Genomic DNA, 19,553 nt, shown 5'->3' with positions numbered 1-19,553 from the left:
CCAATGTGTTCGTTTCAACCCAACTTTCTTTCGAGGCTCTTGTTGGTCTCACCCTAAAAAAGGAGTGTTGGGTGTTCTGTTAGTTGTGCTAGGGCAGTCTCCTTGATCAGAATTATCTGACGAGTCGGCCGATGTGTATGAAAAGCCTACCAAGTTGTTTCTTCTGTTGAATCTTCCCCACAGTCTTATGTTTTGTGGGTTGCTGTATGAACTATTAGTGTAAAAATCCTTATTCAGGTAGGGATAAGCCCTCGCTGGTGTATTAGATTTGATATCTTTTTCGACTTTGACATGATTTTTTGTTTTGTTCAAGTATGTAAAACTCGTCAACCATTTGTTTTGCTTGGTCTAACAGTTATTTGCATTCAGCTTTTGAGCTGCCTTCTTTGATTTGTTTTTCAATTTCATTTTTTTTCTCTGCCAATTTCTTTAGTTCCTCTGTAGCTATATCGATACCAAGCACCATCTAAAGTCTGGAGCAAGTGGTACTGATATAGCTAAAACTGTTGTGATGTATTTGTTGTTCCCTGTAAAGATCCCTGGAATATTCCTGACCTGAAGGCCAATGGGCATAATGTCTGCCTTTAAGTACTCAATCAACAAACAGATCATTAACTGCTGTCTGACAGACTTCTTTTTGACTTTCTCTAGTTGTTCAGGAAGTGAGGTGTTTGTTTCAAGTGGTGCATTGGATGAGTCACTAAAAAGAGAGGAACCCTCTAGAATCTTTTTAATGTAATCATCTGTGTAAAGTGGTGCGAGATCTAATATTGCCCTGACAAACTAGTTATAGTAGGGTGGAGAGGAGATAGAAGGAGTATGCGAGTGCTTTGGGACTGGGGAAGGAACCCACTTGGAACAAGGGGAATCAGAATAAAACCCTTGCAATCAGGTGATTATGCTAAGTATGGATATAAGGAACAAGGGAACCCAAATGTAATCGGTCAGGGACCTTGGGAACTAAGGGGCATATTACCAACAACTAGCGATAATTTTTGTCTCTAACTTGTTTAGAGACAAAAAGTATCGCCGCACATCGGCGATTTGTATCGCAGATAAACCTTGCTATTAGCAAGGTTTATCGCAAATGCGATAAAAAACGGCCGCAATGCATGAATATCGCTGAAAAGTCAGCGATATTCATGCATTATCGAGCAAATGCCCTTAGCCATGTTATCCACCTCCCATTGGATAACATGGCTAAGAACTGCTCAGGGCAGGTGTTAGCTTTTGGAGATATTCGCGCTTAGCGCGAATATCTCCAAAAGTTGGTAATAGGAGATAGCGATGTTAGGGACTGTTTCCAGTCGCTAACATCTTGGCACGCCCACTATGCATGTCATTAGTGATAAATATCACTGACATGCAAAGCGGGGCCCAAGATGGTCGCTATCTTCTTTTAGCTGTCACTAACTGGTGTTAGCGACAGCTTGGTAATAGGAAGAAAATTTTATCTCCACTTTCTTGGCTTTTAAAGCCAAAAAAGCGGAGATAAACCCCCTTGATAATATGCCCCTAACTTATTACAAGAGACAGTGGTCCTTGAGTTACTGGAGAATGTGTTTGCAATAAATATAGCCTCAATCAGTACTATATTTTAGCAGATATCCAGACGGACAAGGGCAATTCTAATATGCAAAATAGTTAAATAAAACAAAAATATGAGTTAATATCAGTGGGATTCAAGCCTGTATCCATGGAACCACATAACAAACAGACAAACAAAGTAAAAGGCTCAGGCAGTTTGCAGTTGTTTCCATAAGGTTTCCATAAGGTAATATGCAATATTAGAGGGATCTATCTGCCTTCTGGAGATAGTTTAAAGAGGGCATCAGTTTTTGGGGTAATGGTAGGGGCAGTCTTGGTGAGCAGGAAGAGGGAGCAGGGGTCAAGTGGTGAGCTGGATTTGATTTTATGGATTATTTATCCAAGTCTACTAGTGAGATTGACTCAAAAGAATCCAGTCAAGCCATCTTCTTAGCATCAAAAGTGGGGTATGCAGGTTCGGGAGGAGGGGTTCAGACTATCTGCTAAAATGAGAGTATATTTTTCCACTTTAGAGTGGAAAAATAGGGAGACTTGTTTTGTACGAGACTGAGATGAGCAGCTACAGTCCGTGCAGGTAACAGCGGAGGGGCGGTGGAGCCGAATAAGGGGGGATTTCAAGGAACGATGCAGAGTAGAATTTAAATATTTATTTATTGTTCCTTCTACATTGTCCCTCGAAATCCCCTCTTAGCTGGCACCAAAATCTTACCACAGTTGCCTCGACAGACCCCGGCTGGAGATGAGGGATGCAAAAATGTTTTGACGATTTAAAAAATCTTTCTGGGGTGTAATCTGTGGATGCAATTTGCAAGGAAACGAAAGCAATTTTCTCCTTTTTTATGTTCTTATGGAATTTTTGGAGGGCAGTGCTATAGCCCCACTTGTCCTGTGTCAATTTTGTTCGAGTTGTTTACATACATGTTTTTCTTTCAGCGGACTGAGTGTGTATCAGTTAGCAGTTGGTGTGGTTCGCATACTGGAAAAAGTTTTGGGGGCTAAAATATCGAAACCTTGTACTAAGCAGTTGTTGAAGGAGTTGATTGCATCCTCGATTCCTCCCAATGGGATCACCTCAATATGTGAGATCATGTGGGCTAAGCAGCAAAATGGGATATTCCGCCAGGATTTAGAGAGGTTCTTGGGCTTTGTGGGGGCCGTTACACCCAAAGGAAATGATACATTGAAAGGCACTAGAAAATGATTGGTTCAGCCTTTAGTGTGCTTGGCCTCTGCTCTGTCTCCCTCTACAGATCTGTACAGCGCCGGGACACTCTGCCCGAGTAGCCGTGCGCTATATAAATCACCATCATACCATAACATAACATAACATAACATAACATAACAAAGGGGAAACCAACAGTAAGAAAGTGGTAGTTAGAAAATATCAGATCCAGTATATTTCCACTACTATGAGTGGCCCCTGTTACCAGTTGGGGAAGGTTAAGGTCACACATAACCTCTCTAAATTGCTCTGTGGATCTGCAAACAGGATCATCCAGGTGGGTATCGATGCCCGAGTGGAAATACATAAAGGGTGTCTATTGCATGACCTATGTATTGCTGTAATACAAAGGGCATCAGTATAATAGAACTGACACTGAGGAACTGGCCAACAAATTTATTGAGAACCTCAACATCAATAACTGTAACATTACACTTACAAGCAACATGAGCAGACACCCCATTGAATTCCTTGACCTGCTCATAATACTACAGGGTAATACTCTATAGACTAGCCTGTTCAGAAAAGCAACAGCATGTAATACCCTCCTTCACGCCCTTAGCAGCCACCCAGATACCCTTAAATGGTCTGTTTCCAGGCATGGAGCAAATAGACATTCATATATTGCAGGAATGGCTGAATGAAATTCTGCTGCTGGGGACATTCAGGCATTTAGTCAGCAATGTGAAATAATTAGCTGCATTTCATACATGTCTACACACAACAGATTTTTTATGTACAATGCAAATCTATAAATATGCTTGAACGAAAGTATGAACATTTGGGAGGAAACACACTTACTTGGGAACACTGACATTTTATAAGTGGTATTAAAACTCAATCTCCATTAGGAATGGAAAAGTGATGTGGTTTAGAGATCCATCTTTTTATTTGCATTAATCAAAACTGTGTTTATTATGAGACATAATGCATTTCCTGGCTGATTAGAGGCTGTTCAGTTGTTGAGGAAGCTTGAAATCAATCCGGAATCCTGTTCTGAAGAGGTCCCAATGTTTTCACCGGAAGATATAGCTTGGCTTATCAACTATCTGTTCTCCTGTGCGGCTGGGCTGATGGCAAATATGTTCCTCCTCATTACAAATTTCCTTCATTGGCTGAAAGGGAACACTGACCTCACCTCCTGTGACCTGATCCTCTCCAGTCTTGCACTCTCCAATCTTGGTGACCTGTGCATTTGCTTCATACTTTACATAAATGTTATTTCTCCTCAACCTTTACTGCCTTACGGTTGTGCCTTGAGAATTATCATAACTATTTCAACAGGTATTGGCTGCTGCAGCTTCTGGTTTTGCACCTTGTTCTGCATCTACTGCTGTGTGAAGATTGTGAGATTTACACACCCCCTCCTTGTGCAACTGGCGAGGAGATTCTTGGCAAATGTTCCTTGGCTGCTTCTGGCTTCTGTGGTTTTTTCCTTAGCAACATTCTTTTCAATAACCATTGCTACTCAAACGAAAACAGATGTCCATGGTCTATTGAATATTTCAATTTCCCAAGACAATAGAGGCCCTGGCAATCACTCTGTAACATTTACACAGTTTGGGAAGGAGCTTGGTAAACTGAAATATGCATACTTTGTCATTATATCATTGCTCTATATGGCATTCCTCTGCGTAGCTGTACCAATCCTCATCACTCTCTGCAGACACGTGAAGCTGATGGGACAAAATGCAGACAGGTTTATCAATCCGAGCATGGACGCTCACTTGGGAGCAGTCAAAACGGTGGCCTCCGTCGTCATTCTCTATACTTTGTTCTACTTGGCTCAGAGGGCCAGCTTTTTTAAACATTATTTTACTGAACACCATGCAGAATCTGTAGGTCTTGTCATATATGGCTACTTTCCTGCTGTGAATGCCATAATCTTAATATTTGGGATCTCCAGATTGAAAAAGACACTTTGTGGTATAGCTGCACACCTACTGTGCTCTGAAAGAGGAGGGGCAAGAAGGAAGTGTCTTTGTATCATTTGTGACAGTGAATGTGAATTGAAGCCTCAGAGTGAGCTTCAACTTTACTGGTTTCTAAATATAAGAATATTGAGCAACATATTTGTTTTGGTAGAATAGTACACATCCAAATATATACATTGCAATTCTATCTTGTAGCGCTATCATCTGTTGGACTGTGATTTAGGTAGAGATGACCTTAACATCATTTATTTCAAAGTTCAAGATGTCTGTATTGCAAGGAGGCTTGACATTTTGCAATGAATTTCAATTATACAATTTTATTAAGACAAAATATATGTTCAATTGATTTGTTTTGCTGTGCCAGTGTGTATTGTATTTGGAGGCAGCTGCACATTGTGATCCACCATTGTAATGGGATCAGCCTACATGAATCCAAGCAGCAGAAATACTACCCAGAGCCAAGTGCATGTTTTAGAGAAACTGACACACTCAAGGGCATATGTACAGTAATGGTGCGAAGTGTGTCATTACGCCAAGAAGAAGGTACCCCTCCCTGCACATAAGCAATCTTTAAATGCAATTTTGCAACTTCTATATGTGCTGCCTAATGCATTTTTTAAAAATGATTGTTTATGTGCAGGAATGCAATTTGATGTTTCTATATGAGCTGCACAGGGCAGCACACATGGAAACAGCAAAAACGAGGGGAAATAAATAAGTTATCCTTGATTAGGCTGTTTAAGCCTAGGTTTTACCTTGTCTTTATTTTTGGCGCTGCCTTCTTTTCACGCTGCATCAAAATCAATGGGTGTTGCGGTGGAACGCCCACCACAAAGGGTGCCTTATTTACGAGACAATTTTTAAGCCACATTAAGTAGCTTAACACTGCTTTGTAAATAAGGCGAGGCCCCTATCACTATCACAGCGTCACTAAAAGTGATGTTGTTGTGGCAACAGGGGCTTGTAAATATGCCCCTCAGTTTGTCCATAGTCTATCTGATCTGTCAGCACTTATTTTGTTCTTTATTCTACTGGGTATTAGAAAAAAAGGCGACAGCCACTGTTTAATGAACTTTTATCAACATGATAAGTGTAACCAGTTACATAGAATATAAGTATCCACTCTGATCTTCACAACACCTCACTCGGCACTGCATCCCTGACCCAAATGTTGTTTCAGAGAAGAAATGCAGAACCACTTGATATGAATGTGCACATTTATCATCTTGCTAGTGGCAGAAATTTCAGCCCGGTGCTGGACATTCAATCGCGGGCGGGGTCATGACAGAACCATGCTGTCATGAGCACAGCCCAAATGTGACTCATGACGGCATGGATCCGTCACGAGCTTCAAAGGGGTTAAAATGATGAACACACCGAATTCACTCCAACCAGGAGGACACAACTATGCTAAAAGAGAGACTTCTATTGGTATAGTGCAAGCCAGCTCAGAAATATGAAGTGCCTGAAAATAAAAAGTGATTTAACCCTTGCAACACTTTTCATGCTAATGCATTTTATTTGTGTGGACTGACTTTCAAGAACTGTGATTAGCATTAAAGCCAAGCTCCACTCTCTCTGCAAATATATTTTTTGCATCCAGGTGTCAATCACAGGAAACTGTTTTCCAATAGTCAAAGATGTGAGCCATAGATACACATAATGATTATCCAACCTAATGTCAATTTAAAAAAAAAGGGGATGCCCAAATAGGGCTACAGTTCATCCCATATAATCACCCATTCTGTGATGTACAGCTTTTACTGTTTAAGCAATCCAGAGTGTGACAGTATTCACTTTCCAAGGTTCCGAGGAATTATATCTGTCTGATCTTTCAGTGTTCTGTAAATTATGATGTGGTTTAGTTCCTTAACGTCATTTTACCTTAAGCATTGTCTTAGCCTTATTCGCTTCTTTTTACAACAAAAATGTAAATCCTGATATCATATGGGCTTCATTCATCTTCATCATGTATGAAGGTCACAGTAGACAGATTAGATATGTTCATCATTAGTAGTATCCATACACACCCTCAGTTTCCGATTATTAAATATCTTGCTGTATCTTCGCTCCTTGCTGTAGGTTTCGCTAGCGCCGGGACACCTCTCCAGAGGTAGCTGGTCGCGCTTTATAAGCATCAGTATTATTATTATTATTATTGTTAACACATTGGTAAAGAGCAAACTGGACAAATGTAATTGTGACCTGCAAAACTCATATTCGGTGCATTTCACCTCCAGAAAAAGCTGCTAGGTCTCTTTCAGTCTCCCACACATTAATCCAAAAGTGCCACCCAGTAAGATAGATATATCCTGAATACATATTTCTCCAGTTTGACAAGGTAGCGTTTAGCTGCAGTGGCGCGTCGCGCTTTAGCGCTGATACTTGATTTTTAAAAATAACTTCCCAGTATCTATTTGTTTTCATTTTTGTTCTCATCCCCTGATTTTAATCACTCTTACCTGCACTTTAAATCGTGACCAGCACCGCTACTTCAGTGGGTCCGGTTCCTGGGGTGGGAGCCCATTTCCGGCGCCATCTTGGAGTGGTGTGGGGTCAGTTAAAGGCGCCGGTACTCACGTGCGCTTTACTGCGCAGGAGCCAGCTAGGTTCTCCTACTTAAGGCGAGTGGTTTAGAGGCTCTGTCTTGACAAGGTAGAATTTAGCTGCAGTGGCGCATCGCGCTTTAGCACTGATACTTGATTTTTAAAAATAACTTCCCAGTATCTATTTGTTTTCATTTTAGTTCTTATCCCCTGATTTTAATCCCTCTTACCTGCACTTTAAATCGTGACCAGCACCACTACTTCAGCGGGTCCAGTTCCTGGGGTGGGAGCCCATTTACGGCGCCATCTTGGAGTGGTGTGGGGTCAGTTACAGGCGCCAGTACTCACGTGCGCTTTACTGCGCAGGAGCCAGCTAGGTTCTCCTACTTAAGGCGAGTCCTTTAGAGGCTCTGTCTTGAGAAGGTAGTGTTTAGCTGCAGTGGCGCGTCGCGCTTTAGCGCTGATACTTGATTTTTAAAAATAACTTCCCAGTATCTATTTGTTTTCTTTTTTGTTCTTATCCCCTGATTTTAATCCCTCTTACCTGCACTTTAAATCGTGACCAGCACCGCTACTTCAGCGGGTCTGGTTCCTGGGGTGGGAGCCCATTTCCGGCGCCATCTTGGAGTGGTGTGGGGTCAGTTACAGGCGCCAGTACTCACGGGCCCCTTACTGCGCAGGAGCCAACTAGGTTTTCCTACTTAAGGCGAGTCCTTTAGAGGCTCTGTCTTGACAAGGTAGCGTTTAGCTGCAGTGGCTCGTCGCGCTTTAGCGCTGATACTTGATTTTTAAAAATAACTTCCCAGTATCTATTTGTTTTCATTTTTGTTCTCATCCCCTGATTTTAATCCCTCTTACCTGCACTTTAAATCGTGACCAGCACCGCTACTTCAGCCGGTCTGGTTCCTGGGGTGGGAGCCCATTTCCGGCGCCTTCTTGGAGTGGTGTGGGGTCAGTTACAGGCGCCAGTACTCACGTGCGCTTTACTGCGCAGGATCCAGCTAGGTTCTCCTACTTAAGGTGAGTCCTTTGAGGCTCTGTCTTGACAAGGTAGCGTTTAGCTGCAGTGGCGCGTCGCGCTTTAGCGCTGATACTTGATTTTTAAAAATAACTTCCCAGTATCTATTTGTTTTCATTTTTGTTCTTATCCCCTGATTTTAATCCCTCTTACCTGCACTTTAAATCGTGACCAGCACCGCTACTTCAGCGGGTTCGGTTCCTGGGGTGGGAGCCCATTTCCGGCGCCATCTTGGAGTGGTGTGGGTTCAGTTACAGGCGCCAGTACTCAGGTGCGCTTTACTGCGCAGGAGCCAGCTAGGTTCTCCTCCTTAAGGCGAGTCCTTTAGAGGCTCTGTCTTGACAAGGTAGCGTTTAGCTGCAGTGGCGCGTCGCGCTTTAGCGCTGATACTTGATTTTTAAAAAGAACTTCCCAGTATCTATTTGTTTTCATTTTTGTTCTTCTCCCCTGATTTTAATCCCTCTTACCTGCACTTTAAATTGTGACCAGCACCGCTACTTCAGCGGGTCTGGTTCCTGGGGTGGGAGCCCATTTCCGGCGCCATCTTGGAGTGGTGTGGGGTCAGTTACAGGCGCCAGTACTCACGTGCGCTTTACTGCGCAGGAGCCAGCTAGGTTCTCCTACTTAAGGCGAGTCCTTTAGAGGCTCTGTCTTGACAAGGTAGCGTTTAGCTGCAGTGGCGCGTCGCGCTTTAGCGCTGATACTTGATTTTTAAAAATAACTTTCCAGTATCTATTTGTTTTCATTTTTGTTCTTCTCCCCTGATTTTAATCCCTCTTACCTGCACTTTAAATCGTGACCAGCACCACTACTTCAGCAGGTCCGGTTCCTGGGGTGGGAGCCCATTTACGGCGCCATCTTGGAGTGGCCTGGGGTCAGTTACAGGTGCCAGTACTCACGTGCCCCTTACTGCGCAGGAGCCAACTAGGTTCTCCTACTTAAGGCGAGTCCTTTAGAGGCTCTGTCTTGACAAGGTAGCGTTTAGCTGCAGTGGCTCGTCGCGCTTTAGCGCTGATACTTGATTTTTAAAAATAACTTCCCAGTATCTATTTGTTTTCATTTTTGTTCTTATCCCCTGATTTTAATCCCTCTTACCTGCACTTTAAATCATGACCAGCACCGCTACTTCAGCGGGTCTGGTTCCTGGGGTGGGAGCCCATTTCCGGCGCCTTCTTGGAGTGGTGTGGGGTCAGTTACAGGCGCCAGTACTCATGTGCGCTTTACTGCGCAGGATCCAGCTAGGTTCTCCTACTTAAGGTGAGTCCTTTGAGGCTCTGTCTTGACAAGGTAGCGTTTAGCTGCAGTGGCTCGTCGCGCTTTAGCGCTGATACTTGATTTTTAAAAATAACTTCCCAGTATCTATTTGTTTTCATTTTTGTTCTTATCCCCTGATTTTAATCCCTCTTACCTGCACTTTAAATCGTGACCAGCACCGCTACTTCAGCGGGTCTGGTTCCTGGGGTGGGAGCCCATTTCCGGCGCCTTCTTGGAGTGGTATGGGGTCAGTTACAGGCGCCAGTACTCACGTGCGCTTTACTGCGCAGGATCCAGCTAGGTTCTCCTACTTAAGGTGAGTCCTTTGAGGCTCTGTCTTGACAAGGTAGCGTTTAGCTGCAGTGGCGCGTCGCGCTTTAGCGCTGATACTTGATTTTTAAAAATAACTTCCCAGTATCTATTTGTTTTCATTTTTGTTCTTATCCCCTGATTTTAATCCCTCTTACCTGCACTTTAAATCGTGACCAGCACCGATACTTCAGCGGGTTTGGTTCCTGGGGTGGGAGCCCATTTCCGGCGCCATCTTGGAGTGGTGTGGGGTCAGTTACAGGCGCCAGTACTCAGGTGCGCTTTACTGCGCAGGAGCCAGCTAGGTTCTCCTACTTAAGGCGAGTCCTTTAGAGGCTCTGTCTTGACAAGGTAGCGTTTAGCTGCAGTGGCGCGTCGGGCTTTAGCGCTGATACTTGATTTTTAAAAATAACTTCCCAGTATCTATTTGTTTTCATTTTAGTTCTTATCCCCTGATTTTAATCCCTCTTACCTGCACTTTAAATCGTGACCAGCACCACTACTTCAGCAGGTCCGGTTCCTGGGGTGGGAGCCCATTTACGGCACCATCTTGGAGTGGCCTGGGGTCAGTTACAGGCGCCAGTACTCACGTGCCCCTTACTGCGCAGGAGCCAACTAGGTTCTCCTACTTAAGGCGAGTCCTTTAGAGGCTCTGTCTTGATAAGGTAGCGTTTAGCTGCAGTGGCTCGTCGCGCTTTAGCGCTGATACTTGATTTTTAAAAATAACTTCCCAGTATCTATTTGTTTTCATTTTTGTTCTTATCCCCTGATTTTAATCCCTCTTACCTGCACTTTAAATCGTGACCAGCACCGCTACTTCAGCGGGTCTGGTTCCTAGGGTGGGAGCCCATTTCCGGCGCCTTCTTGGAGTGGTGTGGGGTCAGTTACAGGCGCCAGTACTCACTTGCGCTTTACTGCTCAGGATCCAGCTAGGTTCTCCTACTTAAGGTGAGTCCTTTGAGGCTCTGTCTTGACAAGGTAGCGTTTAGCTGCAGTGGCGCGTCGCGCTTTAGCGCTGATACTTGATTTTTAAAAATAACTTCCCAGTATCTATTTGTTTTCATTTTTGTTCTTATCCCCTGATTTTAATCCCTCTTACCTGCACTTTAAATCGTGACCAGCACCGCTACTTCAGCGGGTCTGGTTCCTGGGGTGGGAGCCCATTTCCGGCGCCTTCTTGGAGTGGTGTGGGGTCAGTTACAGGCGCCAGTACTCACACGCGCTTTACTGCTCAGGATCCAGCTAGGTTCTCCTACTTAAGGTGAGTCCTTTGAGGCTCTGTCTTGACAAGGTAGCGTTTAGCTGCAGTGGCGCGTCGCGCTTTAGCGCTGATACTTGATTTTTAAAAATAACTTCCCAGTATCTATTTGTTTTCATTTTTGTTCTTATCCCCTGATTTTAATCCCTCTTACCTGCACTTTAAATCGTGACCAGCACCGCTACTTCAGCGGGTTCGGTTCCTGGGGTGGGAGCCCATTTCCGGCGCCATCTTGGAGTGGTGTGGGGTCAGTTACAGGCGCCAGTACTCACGTGCGCTTTACTGCGCAGGAGCCAGCTAGGTTCTCCTACCTAAGGCGAGTCCTTTAGAGGCTCTGTCTTGACAAGGTAGCGTTTAGCTGCAGTGGCGCGTCGCGCATTAGCGCTGATACTTGATTTTTAAAAATAACTTCCCAGTATCTATTTGTTTTCATTTTTGTTCTTCTCCCCTGATTTTAATCCCTCTTACCTGCACTTTAAATCGTGACCAGCACCGCTACTTCAGCGGGTCTGGTTCCTGGGGTGGGAGCCCATTTCCGGCGCCATCTTGGAGTGGTGTGGGGTCAGTTACAGGCGCCAGTACTCACGTGCGCTTTACTGCGCAGGAGCCAGCTAGGTTCTCCTACTTAAGGCGAGTCCTTTAGAGGCTCTGTCTTGACAAGGTAGCGTTTAGCTGCAGTGGCGCGTCGCGCTTTAGCGCTGATACTTGATTTTTAAAAATAACTTCCCAGTATCTATTTGTTTTCATTTTTGTTCTTATCCCCTGATTTTAATCCCTCTTACCTGCACTTTAAATCGTGACCAGCACCGCTACTTCAGCGGGTCTGGTTCCTGGGGTGGGAGCCCATTTCCGGCGCCTTCTTGGAGTGGTGTGGGGTCAGTTACAGGCGCCAGTACTCACGTGCGCTTTACTGCTCAGGATCCAGCTCGGTTCTCCTACTTAAGGTGAGTCCTTTGAGGCTCTGTCTTGACAAGGTAGCGTTTAGCTGCAGTGGCGCGTCGCGCTTTAGCGCTGATACTTGATTTTTAAAAATAACTTCCCAGTATCTATTTGTTTTCATTTTTGTTCTTATCCCCTGATTTTAATCCCTCTTACCTGCACTTTAAATCGTGACCAGCACCGCTACTTCAGCGGGTTCGGTTCCTGGGGTGGGAGCCCATTTCCGGCGCCATCTTGGAGTGGTGTGGGGTCAGTTACAGGCGCCAGTACTCACGTGCGCTTTACTGCGCAGGAGCCAGCTAGGTTCTCCTACTTAAGGCGAGTCCTTTAGAGGCTCTGTCTTGACAAGGTAGCGTTTAGCTGCAGTGGCGCGTCGCGCATTAGCGCTGATACTTGATTTTTAAAAATAACTTCCCAGTATCTATTTTTTTTCATTTTTGTTCTTCTCCCCTGATTTTAATCCCTCTTACCTGCACTTTAAATCGTGACCAGCACCGCTACTTCAGCGGGTCTGGTTCCTGGGGTGGGAGCCCATTTCCGGCGCCATCTTGGAGTGGTGTGGGGTCAGTTACAGGCGCCAGTACTCACGTGCGCTTTACTGCGCAGGAGCCAGCTAGGTTCTCCTACTTAAGGCGAGTCCTTTAGAGGCTCTGTCTTGACAAGGTAGCGTTTAGCTGCAGTGGCGCGTCGCGCTTTAGCGCTGATACTTGATTTTTAAAAATAACTTCCCAGTATCTATTTGTTTTCATTTTTGTTCTTATCCCCTGATTTTAATCCCTCTTAGCTGCACTTCAAATCGTGACCAGCACCGCTACTTCAGCGGGTCTGGTTCCTGGGGTGGGAGCCCATTTCCGGCGCCATCTTGGAGTGGTGTAGGGTCAGTTACAGGCGCCAGTACTCACGTGCGCGTTACTGCACAGAAGCCAGCTAGGTTCTCCTACTTAAGGCGAGTCCTTTAGAGGCTCTGTCTTGACAAGGGAGCGTTTAGCTGCAGTGGCGTGTCGCGCTTTAGCGCTGACACTTGATTTTTAAAAATAACTTCCCAGTATCTATTTGTTTTCATTTTTGTTCTTATCCCCTGATTTTAATCCCTCTTACCTGCACTTTAAATCGTGACCAGCACCGCTACTTCAGCGGGTCCGGTTCCTGGGGTGGGAGCCCATTTCCGGCGCATTCTTGGAGTGGTGTGGGGTCAGTTATAGGTGCCAGTACTCACGTGCGCTTTACTGCGGAGGAGCCAGCTAGGTTCTCCTACTTAAAGCTCCTCCCCCAAGGCAGCGGGATCGCGCAGCGGGATCACGCAGCGGGGTCGCCTTTTGCTTAGCCTGAGTCGTGCCAGAGTCCTGCCCGTCTGTGCCCGTCCACGCTAAGGCCGTGCGGGGCGCTGCGGGTAGGAGGACCGTGTCAGGCAAGACAATTCTACGTGCGTCGCGATGCTCACTTACTCCAGAGAGAGTTTATGGTCTATTGGTCAGGCCGCTCAAAGATGTGTGTTACCACCTGTCTATCCTCTCTGTGGTCCTTATCATTGTCCCTGCAATAGGTGGATGCTTGACCCTCCGGAATCTATCCACCAGAAGGGCACTTCATCCACCCCCCGGGCTAATGGCTCTGTGCCCACTTTGCGGGTGCTGAATCTGAATGCTAGATTGGTGGCTAAACATCATCAAGCCATTTTTGACCTAATTGAGGATGAGTCCCCTGACATCTTCGCCATTACAGAAACCTGGCTTCAGGATGCGGACGCGGCCATCATCAACTTATCCTGTCCCCCTGCGTACTCTTTGTGCACCTTGAATCGACCTACGAGAGGTGGTGGCATAGCCCTTATAGTCAGGTCCTGTTTTACCTGTAAGTGGAGTGGCCTTAATATCGCTGGCTGCGAAAGGGCCTCTTTTAAGATCTTAATCAGCCCTCAGTTTACGCTCTCTGGGATGGTTGTCCTCCTGGTAGCGATGTAGTGTTCAGAAAGACATTTCCAGATGCTGTTAGTTCACTAGCCATGGGATGTGCTAACTTTTCCATCTTGGGTGATCTGAACCTACATTTTGATATTCAGACCAACCCGACGGTGAGCAGTATTCTAGCTGACTTAGAGGCTCTCCAGCTCTTCCAACAGGTATCTCAGCCCACCCATGTAGAGGGCCACATTTTGGACCCCTTCTTCACCAACTTGGAAGAGGCTAGGGTTATGTCCATCTCCCCTTTAGGGTGGACGGATCATTTTTTGGTGACCATTCAGTACCCTTTGCCTGAAACTCCTCCCACTCCATCGGTTAGAAGGGTCTCCAGGCGGCACTGGAATAAACTTAGGCTGGACGACCTGCACCGTTTCCTAGCGGAAGAGCCGCTAGGCCCACTGAATAATGTGGAAACGGGCTATGACCAGTTTTGCACTTGGATCTCCAAGGCATTGGACTCTCTGATTCCCATTGTCTCAAGTAAAGTAAGTGCAAGGGAGTCGAGTCCCTGGTATGATAGTGCGCTACGTGCCCTGAAGGGTATTTGTAGACGGGCGGAAAGAGCGTGGCGGAAGTCTTAAGGGGCTGATTTGAAAGCCGCATATGTTGCTTCTGTCAAGACTTACCATCGTGCTATTTGTAGAGCTCGTGCGGCATTCTATGCCTCGGAGTTCCGCAACAGCTCGAACCCGTCCAAGACCATATTCAAGGCCGTTAAAGATCTTTTGGCAAAAAGGTCCTCCCCTGTGGCAGTGGGGTCCATTTCCCACTGTGAGTCCTTGGCCTCCTTTTTCTTGGAGAAGGTCCAAGCTATCTACCGGGCCTTCCCCAGTATGGGGACTGTCTTGGGAGTCCTAGATGGGGTCCAAGGCCACCCTACCATGCACTCTTCTCCCCCACTACTCCTGGAGGAGTTTAATAAATTTGCTTCGCAGATTAAATCTGGCTCTCCGTCGGATTCAGTAAGACCCGCTCTTTTCAGAGAACAGTCCTTTCTGGGGCGCTCTGCAGTGTGTTCCCTAGTTAATCTCTCACTGGACTCAGGTGTGGTTCCAACTAAATGGAAGCAGGCGGCGGTTTCGCCAATCATTAAGAAGCCTTCGTTGGAGCCCTCGAAACCTGAAAGCTATCACCCCATTTTATTACTATCCTGGCCTGCGAAGATTGCGGAGGCTCATGTCAACCTGGCCTTGTCAGAACATCTTGCCCAGACCAATGCCTTAGACCCTACGCAGAATGGCTTTCGTGCTGGGCACAGCACAGAAACGGCCCTTCTTGCCATGGTAGAGCACCTACGAGCGGTGTTGGATGCTGGTCAGACGGCGGCGCTGGTATTATTAGACCTCAGCGCCGCCTTTGACACTGTGTCCCACAGCATTCTGGTGTACCGGCTAGAGGAGATTGGTGTTGGGGGACAGGCTTTACAGTGGTTCCGCTCCTTCCTCGACAATCGTTCCTTCTGTGTGGCTATCCAAATCCCAGCCTCTGCCCATGGGGGTTCCGCAGGGATCCTCGCTGAGCCCCACATTATTCAATCTGTACGTGAGACCGCTGGCTGACGTCGCTAGGCAGTGGGGCCTGACTTTGGTCTCATATGCCGATGACATTCAGCTGGCGGTTACTCTCAGCAGCGATGTGGAACAAGACGCCCCCAGGTTTCAGAATGGACTGAAGGCGGTGGCCACCTGGCTGACGGCGAACTGTCTCCAGCTTAATGCCACCAAAACAGATATTATGATTGTCGGTAAGAGAGTGGAGCTCTGGGGTGACAGGTGGTGGCCTTCAGAACTGGGTCCAGCTCCGACTCCGGTTTCGGAACTAAGAAACCTGGGAGTCTGGCTGGATGCCGGCCTCACCTTCGTCGGCCATACCAAGAAAACAGAAGCCTGTTGTTTTGGCGTTCTTCGAGGTTTAAGACCCGTTCTGAAATTTTTTGATGCCCCAACCAGGCAGCTGGTGATTCAGGCTACAGTTATTTCTCGCCTGGATTACGCCAGCTCCCTCCTGGTGGGGGCCAATCAGGCAGAAATTACCCGCCTACAGCGGGTACAAGATGCCGCAGCCAGAGCGATAGTCGGCCTGCCTAGATTCTGTCCTGTTTCCAATGTCCTTCGCTCCTTGCATTGGCTTCCAGTGAGGAAGAGAATCCATTTTAAGGTCCTTTGTTTGACTTTTAAAATTTTGAAGGGGATAGGTCCCCAGATTCTGTCTAATTTTCTGTCCTATTATGTTCCGACACGCGCTCTGCGTTCCTTGGGCCAGGCTCTCGCCATGGTCCCTCGATTCAGGCTTTGTCGTGGCGGTGGGCGCTCTTTCTGTGTCAAAGCTGCAACTCTCTGGAACTCACTCCCGGTGGAAATTCGACTGCTGGAGGATATTATGCTTTATCGGAAAGCCATTAAAACATTTCTGTTTTACTTTTTCCATTTCAGCTGTCCCTATTCTGTTTTGGCTTTCAAGTTGTACTATGTTCTACCTTGTTAGGGCGCCAGGACGCTCCTTTGCTGGAGCAGTTGTGCGCACAATAAATACCTATAACATAACATAACATAACAGTTGCTCTTCAAATCCCATATGTTGTAAATATGAGTGGGATCCACATATTGTCATTTACATCACTTTTTGCATTTCAGTATCTTTTTGCATTTTTTTCTCCTCATTAGTGTTTAACTGAGGCATTCTGTTCAGTGTTACAGTAAAATCTGCACCCTCTTTGATATTCTTTATCACTCCATCATATCATTTGATGGGTTTATGTAACGAATGAGCACATACATTAGAAACTGCTTCAGTAAACTGCCTTGCAAAGTATGTGAAAGATGTTTTGACCTCCCCTACCGAGAGTCTTTAGTTGTCAAAGAACTATTATGGACAATAGTAATAGTTACAGTGGTTTTTGCGTCAGCCCACTGCTAACCTTTGGTTTGCTCTTTTGTTAATCTTATTTATGTATATGTTATATGATCGCTTTCCTTCCTCTTCTTCTGTGGAAGCACCACCTGGAGCAAAGCATCTTTACCTGTCTGTTGATCGTCTTCCTTTGGTTCCATCCACAGTTTACATTTAGTCAACAACTCTTTCTTTGTATATCTGCAATCTATGGAAGTGCATGCATTTTCTTGTCCTCTCCCTTCTGTGCTACATTCCCTCAAACCCCTCTCCACACTTTTTGTGTTGCTCTTCCTGTCTATCTCAGATTAACTTTTGTCTCACCCACACATTCCAGTGCAACTCTTTGTTTTATTTTATTTTTAAAATTCCAGTCACCCAGCTCCTTTATTGCGTGTTAATCCCCAGCATCCCATTGGCCCTGCTTAATGGTGGTGTTAACATTCTCCTCTCCTCTCCTCTCCTCTCCTCTCCTCTCCTTTCCTCTCTTGCTCTGCCACTTCTCATCAAGCAGGTCTAATTTGCAATCAAGCTGATCCTTTCACTTTGCTGCACTTTTGCTCATATTCTTTTCTTTGGGATGCTTACTCCTAGGTCACTTCTAGTATGCAGCTTTTGTAACACACTTCTCATTATGGCAGACAATTAGCAACTAGTAATTAGGAGCAATTATACGTAGGCTCAATAAAGAAACTCATATAACTCTCATATTACTCTCTAGACCAATCTGTCTAACTTAGGAAGTCCCAGCCCAAAATGCCTTAGATGCCATGGCCTATCTGACTGAATGAGCTCCAAAGGCCCCTTTGTCTATGCCTGCATTAGCCATCACTTCATTTTCCTACCTACTCAACGTTGTAAGTGTGACTGGTGCAATTAGCTTTCTTCAAGCTTTCAATAATTGTGGTGCAGAAATCCTCTCTTCTTTTGTTGACTGTGTACACTGCTTGAGACACTTCACCAATCAAAGCATGGGATGAATAGTGTAGCTTTGAAATTCGACAAAAGAAGAGACATTCTTAGTTCACCTTGCACTATATAAAATAACCACCCATGGTGTGAACTGCATAACAGCAGTATACAAAGCCCTGAAACACTTCTAAAAGAGACTAAACAGGGTTACCAGCTTAGCAGAGAAAAGCTTTATAGAAATGTTGTTCATTATCTTTCCAGAACTCGAACAGATGCAATACTGGATTGACATTGCACTTGATAGTATACCATGGTGTAGGGGGATTCATATATACCTCATACCTTTAACAATCTACGTATTTTTCCACTACATTTTCTAATGTCCTGCTGAAATGGCTAACCTGGACACATTATCGGTTACATAGGCCCTTTGAAGTGCTGCCATAGATGTCAAAAGTCCCACCCCAAAAAATCTGCTGAAATAGGATCCACAGCCCAATCTAAGCTACTCCATAACTCCCAGCTGGATATATAGGCTGTGACATTGTCTGAGGCCCAGGGAGCCTCATTGTATCCTAAAGCATCTTCTGAAAGACTATGCACATTTACAAACACCCTGAAAGATTTGAGCCACCACCACTAGTTTGTTTGGCAAAACCATCGGGTGTTGCATCCATATGGATTCCCAAGCTTCTCCTAATTTTCATGAAGAAACTGGGATACTGGTTGAGGGAGATGAAACCCTTCTTAAGCAGCAACCACAATTCTTCCCAGGGTGAAGTCACAAGCAAACCCTAAATTAACCACTGCTCAATCCCCCAGGAAGCTTGTGAAAGAGCAGTCAGGCTTCACTTATAGGCAATGTGTAAAGTATCTGCGCAACACTTCAAACAGTATAATAATGAAAATACCGCACTAAAAGATCCTGCATTGTTTTAGAAAATAGACCAAAATCTATTAAATAGAAAAAGATGAAAAAATAATTACCCAATCAATAGAACTGGAGTTAAGAACAATAAAAAGGAAAATTGCATTTAAAAGCACAAAGGGCTAATTGCTGCTATCTTGCTGCTCTGGATCAGGACAAATTCACATGTTTTGTTCAGGCTGATGGTGTAGGGGTGCAGGGAGTATACAGTCCTAGGTTAATTTGTGGCAATGAGAGCATCACAAGAGGCTCTAGTTGTGGCGTGAAGAGCAGGTCAGGCATTGCAGCTGCGCAGACTTGAGCTTTGCGTTGGTGGCCACCCGCAAACCGTCTGCTACAGTGCAGAGTGACAGGGTGGCAGCGCTTCTCGCTTATCTTCAGTGTGAGAGATGCATTCTGGGTGAGATCAGGGTCGTTTGTGGTCACAAAAAGCTCAAAAGCTTGGTTTAAGCTCATGAATTACACACCGAGTGTCCAGAACCTGAGGGGCGCCACTTAGAGTTCAGACTCTTGCTGACGTCGGGTCCATGAACTGTTTGGGGAGCCTTTAATGCCCCTGAGGCTCAGATCAGGAGTTCACAAGACTAATCCTTGGAGTCACGCTGGTGACCCGGGTTCAAGGAGAGGTTCCAGGTCCAGTCATTCCACCTCAGGCAAGATGGTAGCAGGCAGCATTCAGCACAGGAGGGTAGTGGCTACTTCAGAGTAGCAGTCCAGCAGCGTGGCAGCCCTTTCGGCATCAATGCAGTCCTTCTTCTTGGCAGAGTATCCTCAGGTCCCGAAGATAACTAAAGAGTTTCTCCCATTTTATATCGTTGTTTCCTGGTTCTGGAAT

This window comes from Lissotriton vulgaris, chromosome 7 (assembly GCF_964263255.1).
Source record: "Lissotriton vulgaris chromosome 7, aLisVul1.2, whole genome shotgun sequence".
NCBI classification, from domain to species: domain Eukaryota; kingdom Metazoa; phylum Chordata; class Amphibia; order Caudata; family Salamandridae; genus Lissotriton; species Lissotriton vulgaris.
This window is presented reverse-complemented; position numbering follows the sequence as displayed.